Source organism: Triturus cristatus, chromosome 9 (assembly GCF_964204655.1).
Source record: "Triturus cristatus chromosome 9, aTriCri1.1, whole genome shotgun sequence".
Taxonomy (NCBI): domain Eukaryota; kingdom Metazoa; phylum Chordata; class Amphibia; order Caudata; family Salamandridae; genus Triturus; species Triturus cristatus.
In genome coordinates, this window is record NC_140592.1 from 807373552 (window position 1) to 807386730 (window position 13179).

The window sequence follows — 13179 nt, forward strand, 5'->3', positions numbered from 1 at the left end:
GCTGCAATACCCCATGGGCCCCATGAGAGGGCTCTTTGGCAGAGATCTTTTTGTAGAACGCCGTGATGGTGAGTGCAGGTGTTTGGACAAGAGAAAATGTACCTGCGCTTAACATTAAATTGTGTCTCCTCATTACTGGGATTTTACAATTTAGATACTGTTTTTTACCTTACCAGTGGGACCTTGGAATAAATTGATCCTTGGGGTACCTCCGTGGTATGCTTAAATCCACATTTTCACTTGTTCCACACACCTGCACTCACAATCACAGTGTTCTACAAAAAGATCACTGCCAAAGAACACTCTCACGGGGCCCGTGGGATATTGCAGCGATGACCCTACAAGGAGCAAATGCCAGATGATGAAGCATGACACCTTCACAGGTGTGCGAGGGCACTATTTCCTAAGGAAGATCCTCTCCCTAGTACTGACTACCCATATCTATAACAACTCTCTTTTAGGAACAGCTACCCCTCTGTGTTCTACATATCTGGTCTTGGGAGCAAGAGTACTGGACCTTCTATCGGCTCCCTGTCCCTCTCTATCGAGGATTTTGTGCATATTTTGACTGCACAAGTTTAAAATGTAAACATAGGCATGACCCATGGAAAAATACCTTGTACGAGTACATTATCATTGCTGAAGTCCAGACCATATGTGCCCAGTCCAGTCAATGGATGAAAAGTGCGAAATGGACTTACCTGGATTTCGGCGCCGACAGAATCATTTTCCTCAGGGTCAAGTTACTGCTGTGAATGGGGCCCTGGAGGAAGGGATCCACGTGGGAGGCTCAAGGGAAAAAAAAGAAATGGGTGAGTATGCACCCCAATTCCATCGATTCCGCCGACTCAAAGAAGGCGTTCATTCCGCCACAGTCGGCTCAACAAAAGGCAACTCGTAATCCGAACAGCAGTAACCTTGTCTGTACCGCCCTCTGACAGCTGCTTTCCCCCTACCGCTGTCATGGCAGTCAGCAAATAGCTGGCGGCATCAGGAGACTCTGGCAATCTTTCCTTAAGCAACCCGCCAACATCTTAATTCAGCTAGTGGATGCCAGCTACGTGGGCTGGGAATCTGATGCAGCCACGACGTCGGGACCATCGCCGCCAAGATTGTAATCAGGCCCTTAATGGGAAAATCAAAAAGTGATGGATAGAATGCTTAAATTAATCTCAGCCAATTGTAATTACTCTGGGTTGCAATGCAGACAACAATTACCTGTGAATGAGATGAATTCAAGCATTCTATCAATAAAGTTTTTATTTTTTAAGTCAGACATTCTAAGTGTAGTGGTATGCCAGCTCATGAGTTCCAACCTCAATGAGCCACTGGACTCAAGATACACCACCCTGATGACGTCCAACAAGGCTCTTACTGATGAGGTCCAACAATGCTGTTACTGATAAGGTTCAACAAGGCCAAAACACATGTCCCTTTATCAGGTTATCTCAGTGTTTGTGCTGTACTGTTTCTACTGAAGAAGGTCCACTCCTGATGTGTACATGGCTGTCCGGTATGGTATACTAGGCAAAAAAAGATGGTTTAGAACGTAGCTCCAAATGATTACTTCTGGCTGAGATTACTTCACGCATTCCTTCGATCACAGTTTTGTTTTTCCAACTAAAGACTTAATTAAACCATATTTTTAAGCAGACACAATATAATAAACTGGTAGTGTGATGCCTTTTACTTGGAAATGTTTCTTCTAAAATTGGATCTATAAATTATTTTTCCTTTTTTGAAAACAGAAACAACATTTCACACAGTTGTTCAAAGTTATGATGAGTTAAGGGGCGATTCTAAATGTCACCAAGTAATTTAGCTTATTTATGAAACAAGATCAAACAGGTGAATGAAAGTAAACTATGTCAAGAACTTAATTAGGTTCTGGATGAGATTACATTCAATACGCTTTCCATAAAAAACAAACTTGAGAGCATAGTCTGTTGCCTGATTGTAGCTTTGACTACTATGCATTCAAATCACACAAGCAGGCAATGATATATTTAGGCATTTGCAGCCAGTCACATTTACTACAATCACAGGAAATCAGGAATTTACGTTCAAAGTAGCACTGCTTTTTGAACCTCTTATATTACACTATTTAGGTAAGCCTAAAACAGTATTGGTCAGTTAAGGCTAAAACCGAAGTAGCCTTATTTAGTAAATAACAAAGAAATCAAACTTTTAAACCCCAGAGCAGCATGCTTAAGCTGAGCAAATCATACAGTATATAGTTAAGCGTAAAGCTGTACTTTTAAGTCAAGTCCTAAGTCAAAAATATCAACATCATACGAGCAGACAGAAAGAAGAACTAGCGAATGAAGTGAAAAGTACAATTGGTCGAGACTAATTATGCAGGCTGAAAGCTGCAGTTATCAATCAATCCCAAAGTTGCAAAATTCCTTTAACAGAGAGAAGCACTATACGGTCAGACCTCAAGTAGAATACTTTTTGACACATACCCAGGGTAGGATTACTAAATTTAAGCTGCATGTTATATCGCATGACAATATCACATCCACTGCATCGCATGGTAAGTGTAGGTAAATAGGTGTGCGGTTAACTACAGTAAATACATACTTACCTTAATGATGAACAGGTTGACAATGTAGGGTTAGTGATGCATTGGTGGGCAACGTAGCAGTAGTGATATTAACGTAAGGCAATATTATGGAGCTTGATATAGTGTCATAAACCCAAATGTAACATTATTCAGAAAATTACAACCTAGCATTCTTTAATGTATTCTATTGCAGTGTTATTCACTTAAGTATAAAGCAGTCTGTTTAGTCTAACTAGCATAATACACATACACTCAAAGTAGTATTACACATTCAACGTATTCGTATCTAAATTCACTGAAAAAAACATAGGTTTCAGGAACGTTATAGCTAGTTGGACATTTGACTCATATAAAACCAGAGAAATCTGCCTGTTATAGTTAGTTGAGCTAACTATAACTCGTGCGCCCGCAATACACTGGTGATGACATCACATATTACATCACTCATGACATGGTCAGTGACATCAAATATTTTTCATATATATCTATGCCAAGGTGTATTGAAGAGTGAATTTTCAAGTCCCTGAATGGATTATTTAGTAGGTGCGTGACTGACTGTATAAGTGAGTAATTGAACATGTGTTACTGAATGTATGTGTTAGTGACTAAACTGTGTGAAAGTCTGTATTAGTGTCTCAGTTGGTGTATAAGCAGCTCCATGGGTTGGTGAGTAGCTACATGAGTGTCTATATGGGTTATTGATTTGTTGTCTGAGTATCTGTATGGGTGCCTGAGTATCTGTATGGGTGGGTGCGGGGGGGTGTGTCTCTGTGCATACATGTCTGAGTGGGTGATTCACTGGTTGTATGGATTAAAAAGTGCATCTGGGAAGGGCTGTATGGGTGAGTTAGTGTGTATGGGTGAGTTGGTGAGAGAATGAATGTCTCACTGGTATATGTGTGAGTAACTACATATGTTTTAAGGCAATATATGTGAGTGTTGGAGTATATAAATGACTATACGTGAGAGTAAGTTATTTGAAGAGTGGGTGTATAAAAGAGTGTCTACTTGTATCAGTGATTGTATAAGACAGTAAGTATGTGTTAGTATCTGCATAAATAAGTGATGTGGTTTGTGTATAAATAACACAGTTGGTGTGTATAACTGTATACATGAGTAAATGCCTATGTGATTGATTCTTTGCATGACTGACTAGGTGTGTGAGTAACTCTATGGATGAGTGGCGGACTGTGACTGTATGTATAGGTGTATGAGTGCATATTATAGTACTGTATTGATGAGTAACTGCATGTATAAGTGAGTGGATGTGAGGGTAGACCTAGGAAATAGTGGGTGGTATGTAGTATCTGGCATTGTTGTGTGTATTGTTTCAAAAATAGTAGTCTGTTAGTTTATATTAGGCCATCAGTATGTGCATCAGATTATCACATGGATGATGTCATCAGTGATGTCATCACTGATGTCATTTGAGATGTCATCAGTGATGTCACTGACCATGTCATGAGTGATGTAATATGTGACGTCATCACCAGTGCATTGCGGGCGTGCGAGTGTCCAACTAACTATAACGTCCCTGAAACCTATGGTTTTTTCAGTGAATTTCTAAGGTTTTTTAAATGCTAATTCCCAACTATAACGTCTGTAAAACCTATGATTTTTTCAGTGAATTTCAAAGGTTTTTTAAATGTTAATTTTATATTTTAATATTATGAAACCTATATTTTTCTAAAAAATATTTTGCAACTCTATTATCCTTTTTTTTTTTTATTTGAAAAATTAAGTAATTTTTTATATCTTTCCAAAAAAGTATGTATATATATATTTTTTTTTTTAGAAGACTAGACTCCCGTACCGGTAGTGTACGAAGCTCCATCACCACGCGAATCCTATCCGCGATATTGCGAAACTCGTTAAGGGTGCGCATTTCGTATCCGACGGCTTCGTAACACCGTGTCCCGCCTAACATCATATACGTGTAAGGTCGCGCCAGCTCCTGGTTTGGTATGCGACAGCTGCGCGGTACCAATAGGCGCGTTACGTCTACGTACGCGACGAGTGCACACTGCCAGGCCCTGTGTTACGTCATAGACGTATGTTATTGCGCCGGGTACGCCATTCACTCATTTATTTTTTTATGTCTCAAAACTATAACTAAATAAGTTTAAAGTGTATATGAGAGCAAGCGATAATCTAAAATATTTTTCACATTTATATATTTCTAACTGTAATAAACATATTATGGTAAATATATTTTCTCAAAATCGCTTCGGGTGCGGCCTCCTTGCACGCTCGGTGCGCGCTTGCCTTGTGACCTTAAAAAAAAGCTTTCGATTGGTTCATAACATTTCCCATTGTAACAGTTGGAGGACCCCACCCATTTTAGTCATTCTCTCTACACTGTTTGATGAGAGACACCTCTTCTGCTTACAGAGCTTTTTTGAAAAGTTTTTTGCTGTGTACACATATCTTATAGTACACACAACATGCAATGATCATCTTGATCAATAATCATGCTCTGTACAGTAGCCTTCCACGTGTGATAGCCATGCATCTGAAACGTTACACCAAAAAACAAATGTGTGTTACACGATGCCCCTGGTGTGTGTGGGTGCACATTATTGTGCTGCCTTTTGGCCTGGGTATTGGTGGCTCGAAGTGGTATCATCAGCCACGGGCAGAGTGCACATCCTAGATCACATGTGACAGACAGTAAAAAGTAATGTGTAGATTTGTGTTGCAGTATGCTCTGTTATCAGGCTTTACCAGTATAGTAGTGTGTCATATGTGAGACTTTCAGATTCACGTTTCCCATGCATTGCTTGACTGTAATGAGCGTTATCACTGTGTATGATGTAGCCTCACTGCTGATCCTCCCTCCATCAGAGCACATTCACATGTGTGCGCTTCGCGATAGCAACACTTTCAATAATACCTCACACCATTGACATGCGTGTCTGCGCATAGCCACAAGCTTGACAATGACATGTGATGTTGTCCATTCAATGTTTTCGGGCAGCATCTCATTAGCAATAGTTGCCGCCCTCCCGGTACATACTACATTAATGTAAATTGCGGATTGTGCGACGTCAAAACTGCAACAGGGACACACACATAAGTACACTTCCTGCCCAGGCAGGAACTGAACAACGCCCAGGTCCCCGGAATAATTATTCACACCCCTATGCTGGCCTGGCGTACGCAAGCCCAGCCCACTTTGCGTACGTATAAATAGGTTAACGACGACGCCACAGGTCCCAGTTCTTCCACACTGCTTCAGATGATATGGCCGCATCCACCTCGCATATCACAATGTGCAATAAAAAAAAGGGATCTATAAGGTGTAAATCATCCCGGCAATCAAAACTACATCTGAATTGTGAACCCTGCTGGCCGTCGTGTTTGGACACAAACCAATGACAGCAGGTGAGCAGTGGGGCCTGCGTGCACAGGGGCTGCAATTGAGCACGGTGCGGCGGAAGGGATGTGGTGCATCAACCTGGGTGCACAGGTGCAAACAAGCGATATTGCCGTGCATAATGATGTGATCTCTGACCTCATTCAGTCACATCTCTCTCTCATTTTAAGGACCTGCTGGACCGTACTGTAGGCCTGAGCCAGCGGGCAGCGCTGCCCTACAGACACGTGGCGTTGGCTTTTGGGGCACTGTAGTGAGCTGATTACTAAGTGTACATGCACATAGGCTTGCCCAAGTGCATTGCACGTGCACATTATCCTTCTAGCATGTGCTCTGTTCCTTTGTATGTGAACGTTGGCATAATATATTATTATTTACCCTTGTGTATTCTCGTGCACTCCAACTCCTCTTTGAACCATGATTACCACTAACAGTTGATAGATCGTACTTCAAGAAGGAAGGATGCACTCAACTGGTGTTCTCTGTTAAGCTTGAAATAAACCTTCATTTACCTTAAGATGTTTCCACCATTATATTATTTCTCCCTTTTCAGACACTGACTTAGTTGCACGAAAAAGCACGCAGCAGGTGCTCAATTGGTGCTGATGCTCTGGCCTTTCTGACGCCTTCCATCGTGGTATCAAGACACCGTCCCCGACCGGAGACCTGCTGTGCCACCCTGAGCGGCACCCAGGAGTTGGAGCTCGCACCAGCACGTCGTTGGACACACCGGTTGTGGCAGTTGAGCAGTGAAGCCTCGGTGCGCAGGAGCTGCAATTGAGCACAGTGCGGGGGAAGGGGCTGGGGTGCAGCAGCCTGGGTGCACAGGTGCAGACAAGCGATGTTGCAGTAGATAATAATATAATCTCTGGCCTCATTCATATCTCTGTTTCATTTGAAAGACTTGCTGGACCGCACTCTTTCTCGCTGACCCCAGCGTCCCAGACACACGGGTGACGGGAGGTGAACAATGAGGGCTGGGTACAGTAGGCCGACGCTCTGTCTCCTCCTCCCTCTGTTCTTTTGACTCTCCCTCCCCTTCTCCCTTCCACCCACTCGCTCTCTGTACCATTCTCACTTTCTTCCTTTCATTCTGACTATCTTTCTTTTTAGGTCTCGCCTACGCAGTGCACATGAACTGCATAGGAGACCTTTAGTTGTCGCGCAGCTCTTTTTAGAAAGCACATACTCGTGCTTGTGGCGGCATACGGCTTGCGGGAGTGCGCAGCCATGCACCACAAGCACGAGTATGTGCTTTGAAAAAGAGCAGGATGCACGATCACGCACCTGCTCATCGCCAGCGCTCACTCAAGCGCCTCTGAGCCCCACTCGCGAGCTTTTTAGGTCTCGCGACCTGCGTTGCACTGCGCAGCAGTGCTCGCACAGGTCGCGAGACCTTTAGTAGGTGAAAAATGGGGAAATCAAGCTGACCTAGGAATCGCACACGCTCGTGCATGTGCATTTCCTTTTCAGCTCCCCCATTGGCCTTTGCGTGCGTCTTATTCTAAAAGACTGCACGCAATTGGCCCGAGGCGCTCGCATAGTTCATCCCATGGCCTATTATGTCTATTACGCGCCAAGCGCGTAATAGACACCAAAAAGCCGTGGGAGGAGCTATGATCGTGCCAAGACACAGGTGTGACGCGCGCGTCACTTGTTTTTCTTTACTTTTGGTATAAGCGCGGCACCCGCGCTTTACTTTTGATGTTATAAGTAAAGCGCGGGTGCCACGATTATACCAAAGGTAAAGAAATAGATTTTTTTTCTATTTCTTTACTTTTGGTATAATCGTGGCACCCGCGCTTTATTTTTAATGTTTATAAGTAAAGCGCGGGTGCCGCGATTATACCAAAAGTAAAGGAATAGAAAAAAATATCTGTTTCTTTACTTTTGGTATAATCGCGGCACCCGCGCTATACTTATAACATTAAAAGTAAAGCACGGGTGCCGCGATTATACCAAAGGTAAAGAAATAGATTTTTTTTCTATTTCTTTACTTTTGGTATAAACGCGGCACCCGCGCTTTACTTTTAATGTTATAAGTAAAGTACGGGTGCCGCGATTATACCAAAAGTAAAGGAATAGAAAAACGTTACAACAAACAAATGATGGACGGAATGCTGACAATGCAGACATTCTCCCCCAGTCAAGAGATCTGGGTTAAATCCATCGTTCTTTTGCCCACTACGCCACCCCAGTTCAGACATGGCCATATGCAAATCAGTCTTGACCCTGTGCCTCATGGGAACAGTCCAGCCCGAACTGCCAAGCCATGTCTTCCCTGGACCGGAATCAAGCATCCTAGGACCGGTTTCTGGCTATCAGCCGTCATCAGCCAGGATAGCTTGACTCTAGTGGCGTAGTGAGCACGGGTCCCACGTCTGGGAATACCCATCCCACTTAGGGCGAAAAGCGTTACAACAAACAAATGATGGATGGAATGCTGACCATGCAGACATTCTCCCCCAGTCAAGAGATCTGGAAGGAATAGAAAAAAACATCTATTTCTTTACTTTTGGTATAATCGCGGCACCCGCGCTTTACTTATAACATTAAAAGTAAAGCGCGGGTGCCGCGATTATACCAAAGGTAAAGCATTTGCAATGCAATAAGTCTCGCATTACTGAAAGTTTGAGGTATTGACTTTGCAAATAATTATGCAACACCAATAACTCAAACTTTTAGTAATGCGAGACCTATTGCATTGCAAATGCTTGTTTTTATTTTCTTTTAGAGCGTGCACACAACTCCCGGGCTTGTTATTTCATTGTATTTATTTTGACGTTTTTAGAGCGCCTAAGTGGCACCTTACGAGAACTTCAGGGCGCATGCTGGTATTGCCTCTTTTCTGATACCAGCTCATGAGCGCGGCTTAATGCTGCCTCTGGTCTCATGTGGTGAGCCAATGGTGGTGAGTTTTAGGGATAGGAACCTCATACTGTGAGCAGGAGCCAGTGTCACAGAGCAGGGTGCCTTGGGTCAAAGGGCAAGGAGCATTTAGACTCGTTCAGAGGGCGCTTGCTTGAAACGTACAGTGTGCAGGGCTTTAAGTGGGCCGGGTCCCTCCTGGTCGTAGACTTGCCAGCAATTAACAAGCATCTGCAATGCAATAGGTCTCGCATTTATGCAAGTTTGAACTATTAACAATGCAAATAACAATTCCTTTTATTTTTGTTGTTAAAACATCAATAAAAGGCATTGTCATTTACAATGCCAATAGCTGAAACTCGCGTTAATGCGAGACCTAATGCATTGCAAATGCTTGTTCTCTTGGACATGGCACACATACTTATGTTTCTTTTTTCTCTTGCAGGTTTTGTACGCTGCTTCCGGAGGAGTTCCACCCACTTCTTTCATATTTTACTGTTCAAATAAAGTTACGTTTCCATTTATTTGTGTTGTTTTAATAAAAGTAATTTTTTTTACCAATAAATAAGTGAGTGTATGGGTCTTCTTTTTCTGACAATACTTGTCTGTAGTTTATTATGAAAATCGGCGGTTGATAGTAGGTTATGAGGGAAAACATTTTTAATTTTGCGGTGAACCTACCAAATATAAACCAACAGACTATTACATAAATGAAGCCTGGGTAATTCTACAACGGCAAGGGTTCTATGAGTGTATCACTTTATAACACCATGAGTACTGCCCGTGTGATTTCAGAACCAATAAGGCACTGCCTAGGGCCACCGAGGCTTCAAGAACTGGCGAGGTCCACCCTGCATATTTAAGTAAAGCTCCGGAGGATGCCGATCCCCGGTCTTGAGTTGGCCTCAAAGCCCCCCGAACAATTCGTAAACAATACCCGGGGAGGTGTCGATCCCCTAGTGTGCGAAACGTCTCTGTGCTCTCCCGCGCCTAATTTACATGTGAGATTAAGGTCCCCAGTGCTGCAGAGACCCCGCAATATAATAATAGGATTGGCCCCAGAACATTACCCACCAGTGAGCTCATTTAAATGAACGGGTGAGACCCCGCTTAATTTTTTTTCTCCATTTTTACCATCCGGATCCACTTTATTGAAGCGATACAAGGTTTTCCTCCTCTCGCTTCAACGAGGCAAACAAGAATTTACTATCACAGGGTGGAAGCAATGCTCCCGCTCTGTAATAGCGTACATAATTGTTCTGCGGATGCACACCCCGGGACATTGTATGACCTGCGCCTGGGAGGTGGCACTCCATAGGGCCATGATGCATTGGTTAATGCATAACTACAGAATTAGTATAAATGCATACTAACACTACTTGCACACTTGTAGTACAGCAACCAGAGTGTAGTGAAGAGGCAGAGGAAGCCCAAAATCAAAAAATATAAATCCTACCAGAGGTAGGATCACATAGTTCGATCAGCCGACGACCCTGGGATGAGTAGAAACAGCTTCACCAAGAAAACGGGTCTTTAGCAGGACGCAAGCAAGCTCAAAGTCTTTGTGAGGGCTGCCTTCTTTTTACCTTCTCCCACTGGTCGCCAAATTTATGTAGTGAAGAGGAAGACAGCAGTGGATCTGATAAATAGATTTATTGCAGGAAAAGAAGACAGCTTAAACAGCCACCAACAGGACCAAACAGCAAGGCAACCGTCTTCTCCAGCACCATGTACAAACTCCCCAAGATTCCCCTCATGACAGCCCTACATTCTAACATTACATACTTACATTATAGTAGCATTACATACTAACATTCTACTATGACTTACACTGGAATACCACACAGAGAACATGACTTTACAGCAATGAGCTCATGGTTTCATCCATGAGTCTTGAGACCGGCAGGGGTGAGTAGTTCGCTTCCCACTCCCTGTATTGTATAAACGCAAACTAACACTACTTCCACAGGTATGCTACAGCACCCATAGCACATCACTTTACAGCAATGAGCTCACGGTTTAATCCCGAGTCTTCAGACCAGTAGGGGTGAGTAGTTTGCTTCCCACTCCCTGTATAGTATAAACGCACACTAACAATACTTACACAGTTATAATACAGCGGCCAGTATGCTACAGCGCCCACAGCCTATCACTTTACAACAATCAGCTCGGTTTGATCCCCGAGTCTTTACACCGGTAGGCGCGAGTACTTCGCTTCCCACTTCCGGTATAGTATAAACACACGGTAGAGGTCAGTAGTTCGCTTCCCACTCCCTGTATGGTATAAACTCCTACTAACACTACTTCCACAGGTATGCTACAAACACCAGAGCACATCACTTTACAGCAATGACCTCATGGTTTAGGCTCTCGATTTTATACTCGAGTGTAGCAGCAACTCACCTCAGCACCATGTCACTCTGAGCAACACCGCACTTTCAGTCCAGTAGGAGTGACTACTTCGCTTCGCACTCCTCCACAGAGGTTACAGTGCTCCTATCCTCCTGTTTCCTACTCTTTTTGCCCTTTTTCCCCCTTACTCGTTTCAACGGGATCACAAAATGGCTGCCAACACTTCCTAGTTGCAACCGCTCGCACCACTCGCAGCCAATAAGCAGCAAGCTTGTGCTCGTAACGCCTCAGCCAATCAGGTGGCAGAATTCCCAAATATTGATATCTGTAATTTTCGATATTTCTCCAAAACTACTGAACGGATTTACACCAAATAAACAAAAGCGTGCTTTCTAGACAAAGACCCTTCTCCCTGCTAAATTTGGGGTAATTCCGTTCACCCGTTCGACCTGTAGCCTTGTCTAAAGTTTCCTATGGAAATTAACATTGAGAAAACATGTTTTGGGACCCCCTTTTTTCTTGGCCCCCCCCTTGACGAATCACCCCCAAACTTCCAAAATAGGACCTGATATGAACAAAGAATTTGTTTGGAAACTTTCATGAAGATTCATCAAACGACGCCAAAGTTATAAGCAAAACAAAAAATGCTCTTCCTATGGAAACTTGGTCCTAACTATACTACCTACTGGCGACTGCCAGTAGGTAATAAACTGATGAGTTAAAAGTAAGTCATTTTTCAAACATGAATTCAGTGCTAAGATCAGAACCTGATTCCCACCTAAATGTATTATTTTATATCAGCAAATCTAGAAGCAGCGAGGAAACCTTTGCAGATGTCCCAGCAGAACATAGTCTTAGGCCCTGGTTATGAGATTGATGGCTAATACCACCAAACATGCACATAGGGTAAATACCTATACCAAGGAGTTTGGTAAATAACATGTTAAATAAACCTGATTATGAGTTTTAACAGCGCACAGCGGAATGATTTTTTTAATGCATGTATTAAATAGCACATGTGTTAAATAGCACATGTGAACTACAGACGTGCCACAGAATGTATTTTTTTACCTTGTAATCATACCACTTGTAAAAGTCAAGCGCTATTTGCCGCTCCTTGCGGTAATTACTACCATGACTAGCTCATAAACAGGGTCTGATTACAAGTATAGGTGCTATTTACTGCACCTGGTTAATAACGAAACCACTGGGCTCGTTATTTATCAAGTGTGATATATATCACGTATTATGAGTTTCTGGGGAATAACATGCGGATTTTTGTGTTTAACACAATGTAATCTGCATGATACAGTAATTATCATATGTTTTTCCCTGTTACATTTCGGCAGGTGCCGAAACTTAACGAAGGGTGAAGTATTTAATGGATCTCATAATTATCGGATGAGTTAAATAACACTCAATTCGTAATTCTCAACTGGGCGTAAAAAGGGGTTTACACAGAGGTCAGAAAAAAAAGAAATACTCGTAATTAGGCCCTTGGTGTTTATCTTGGCACAAAGCCTTGCTGTTAGACCTGGCATCTTTTGGCATGTTTGCTTTGTCTTTTGCTTTCTGACCTCCTGGTTTTGACTCTGTTTTTGCTGGTTTAGTGTTCTCACAGCTGTTCAGTGTTAAAGTGCAAGTGCTCCTATTGTAAATTGTATTATGGATTAGCGTTTTCATGATTGGCCTATCTGATTTAATGGTAAGCCCCTAGTAAAGTGCACTGAGAGTGCCAGGGCCTGTAAATCTAATGCTGCTAGTGGGCCTGCAGCACTGATTGTGGCACCCACATGAGCAGCTTTTCAAAGGGTCCTCAGACCTACCACAGCACTGTATGTGCGCAGTTTTTACTGTCATGCCAACTTGGCAGGTGCATTCACTTGCCAAGCCCTAACCTTCCCTTTTATTTCATGTAAGTCACCCCTAAAGGAGGCCTAAGGTACCCCTATGGGCAGGGTGCAGTGTATGTGAAAGGTAGGACATGTACTGGTATGGGTGACATGTCCTTATAGTG

At 43.0% G+C, this 13179-nt stretch overlaps 1 protein-coding gene across 2 annotated transcripts in view; it reads right to left on the reverse strand.

Annotated features, from left to right (window-relative positions):
* Positions 1-13179, reverse strand: part of ZBTB25 (zinc finger and BTB domain containing 25) — an 89276-nt gene that overhangs the window by 58581 nt on the left and 17516 nt on the right. Inside the window, exon 1 of one of the 2 annotated variants that reach the window (XM_085626211.1) lies at positions 702-779. The exons of the other annotated variant lie outside the window; for it this stretch is intronic. The gene's annotated coding sequence lies outside the window, so the exon portion shown is untranslated. Of the gene's footprint in view, positions 1-701; positions 780-13179 lie in introns of those variants that run through there. 2 annotated transcript variants of the gene reach the window in all.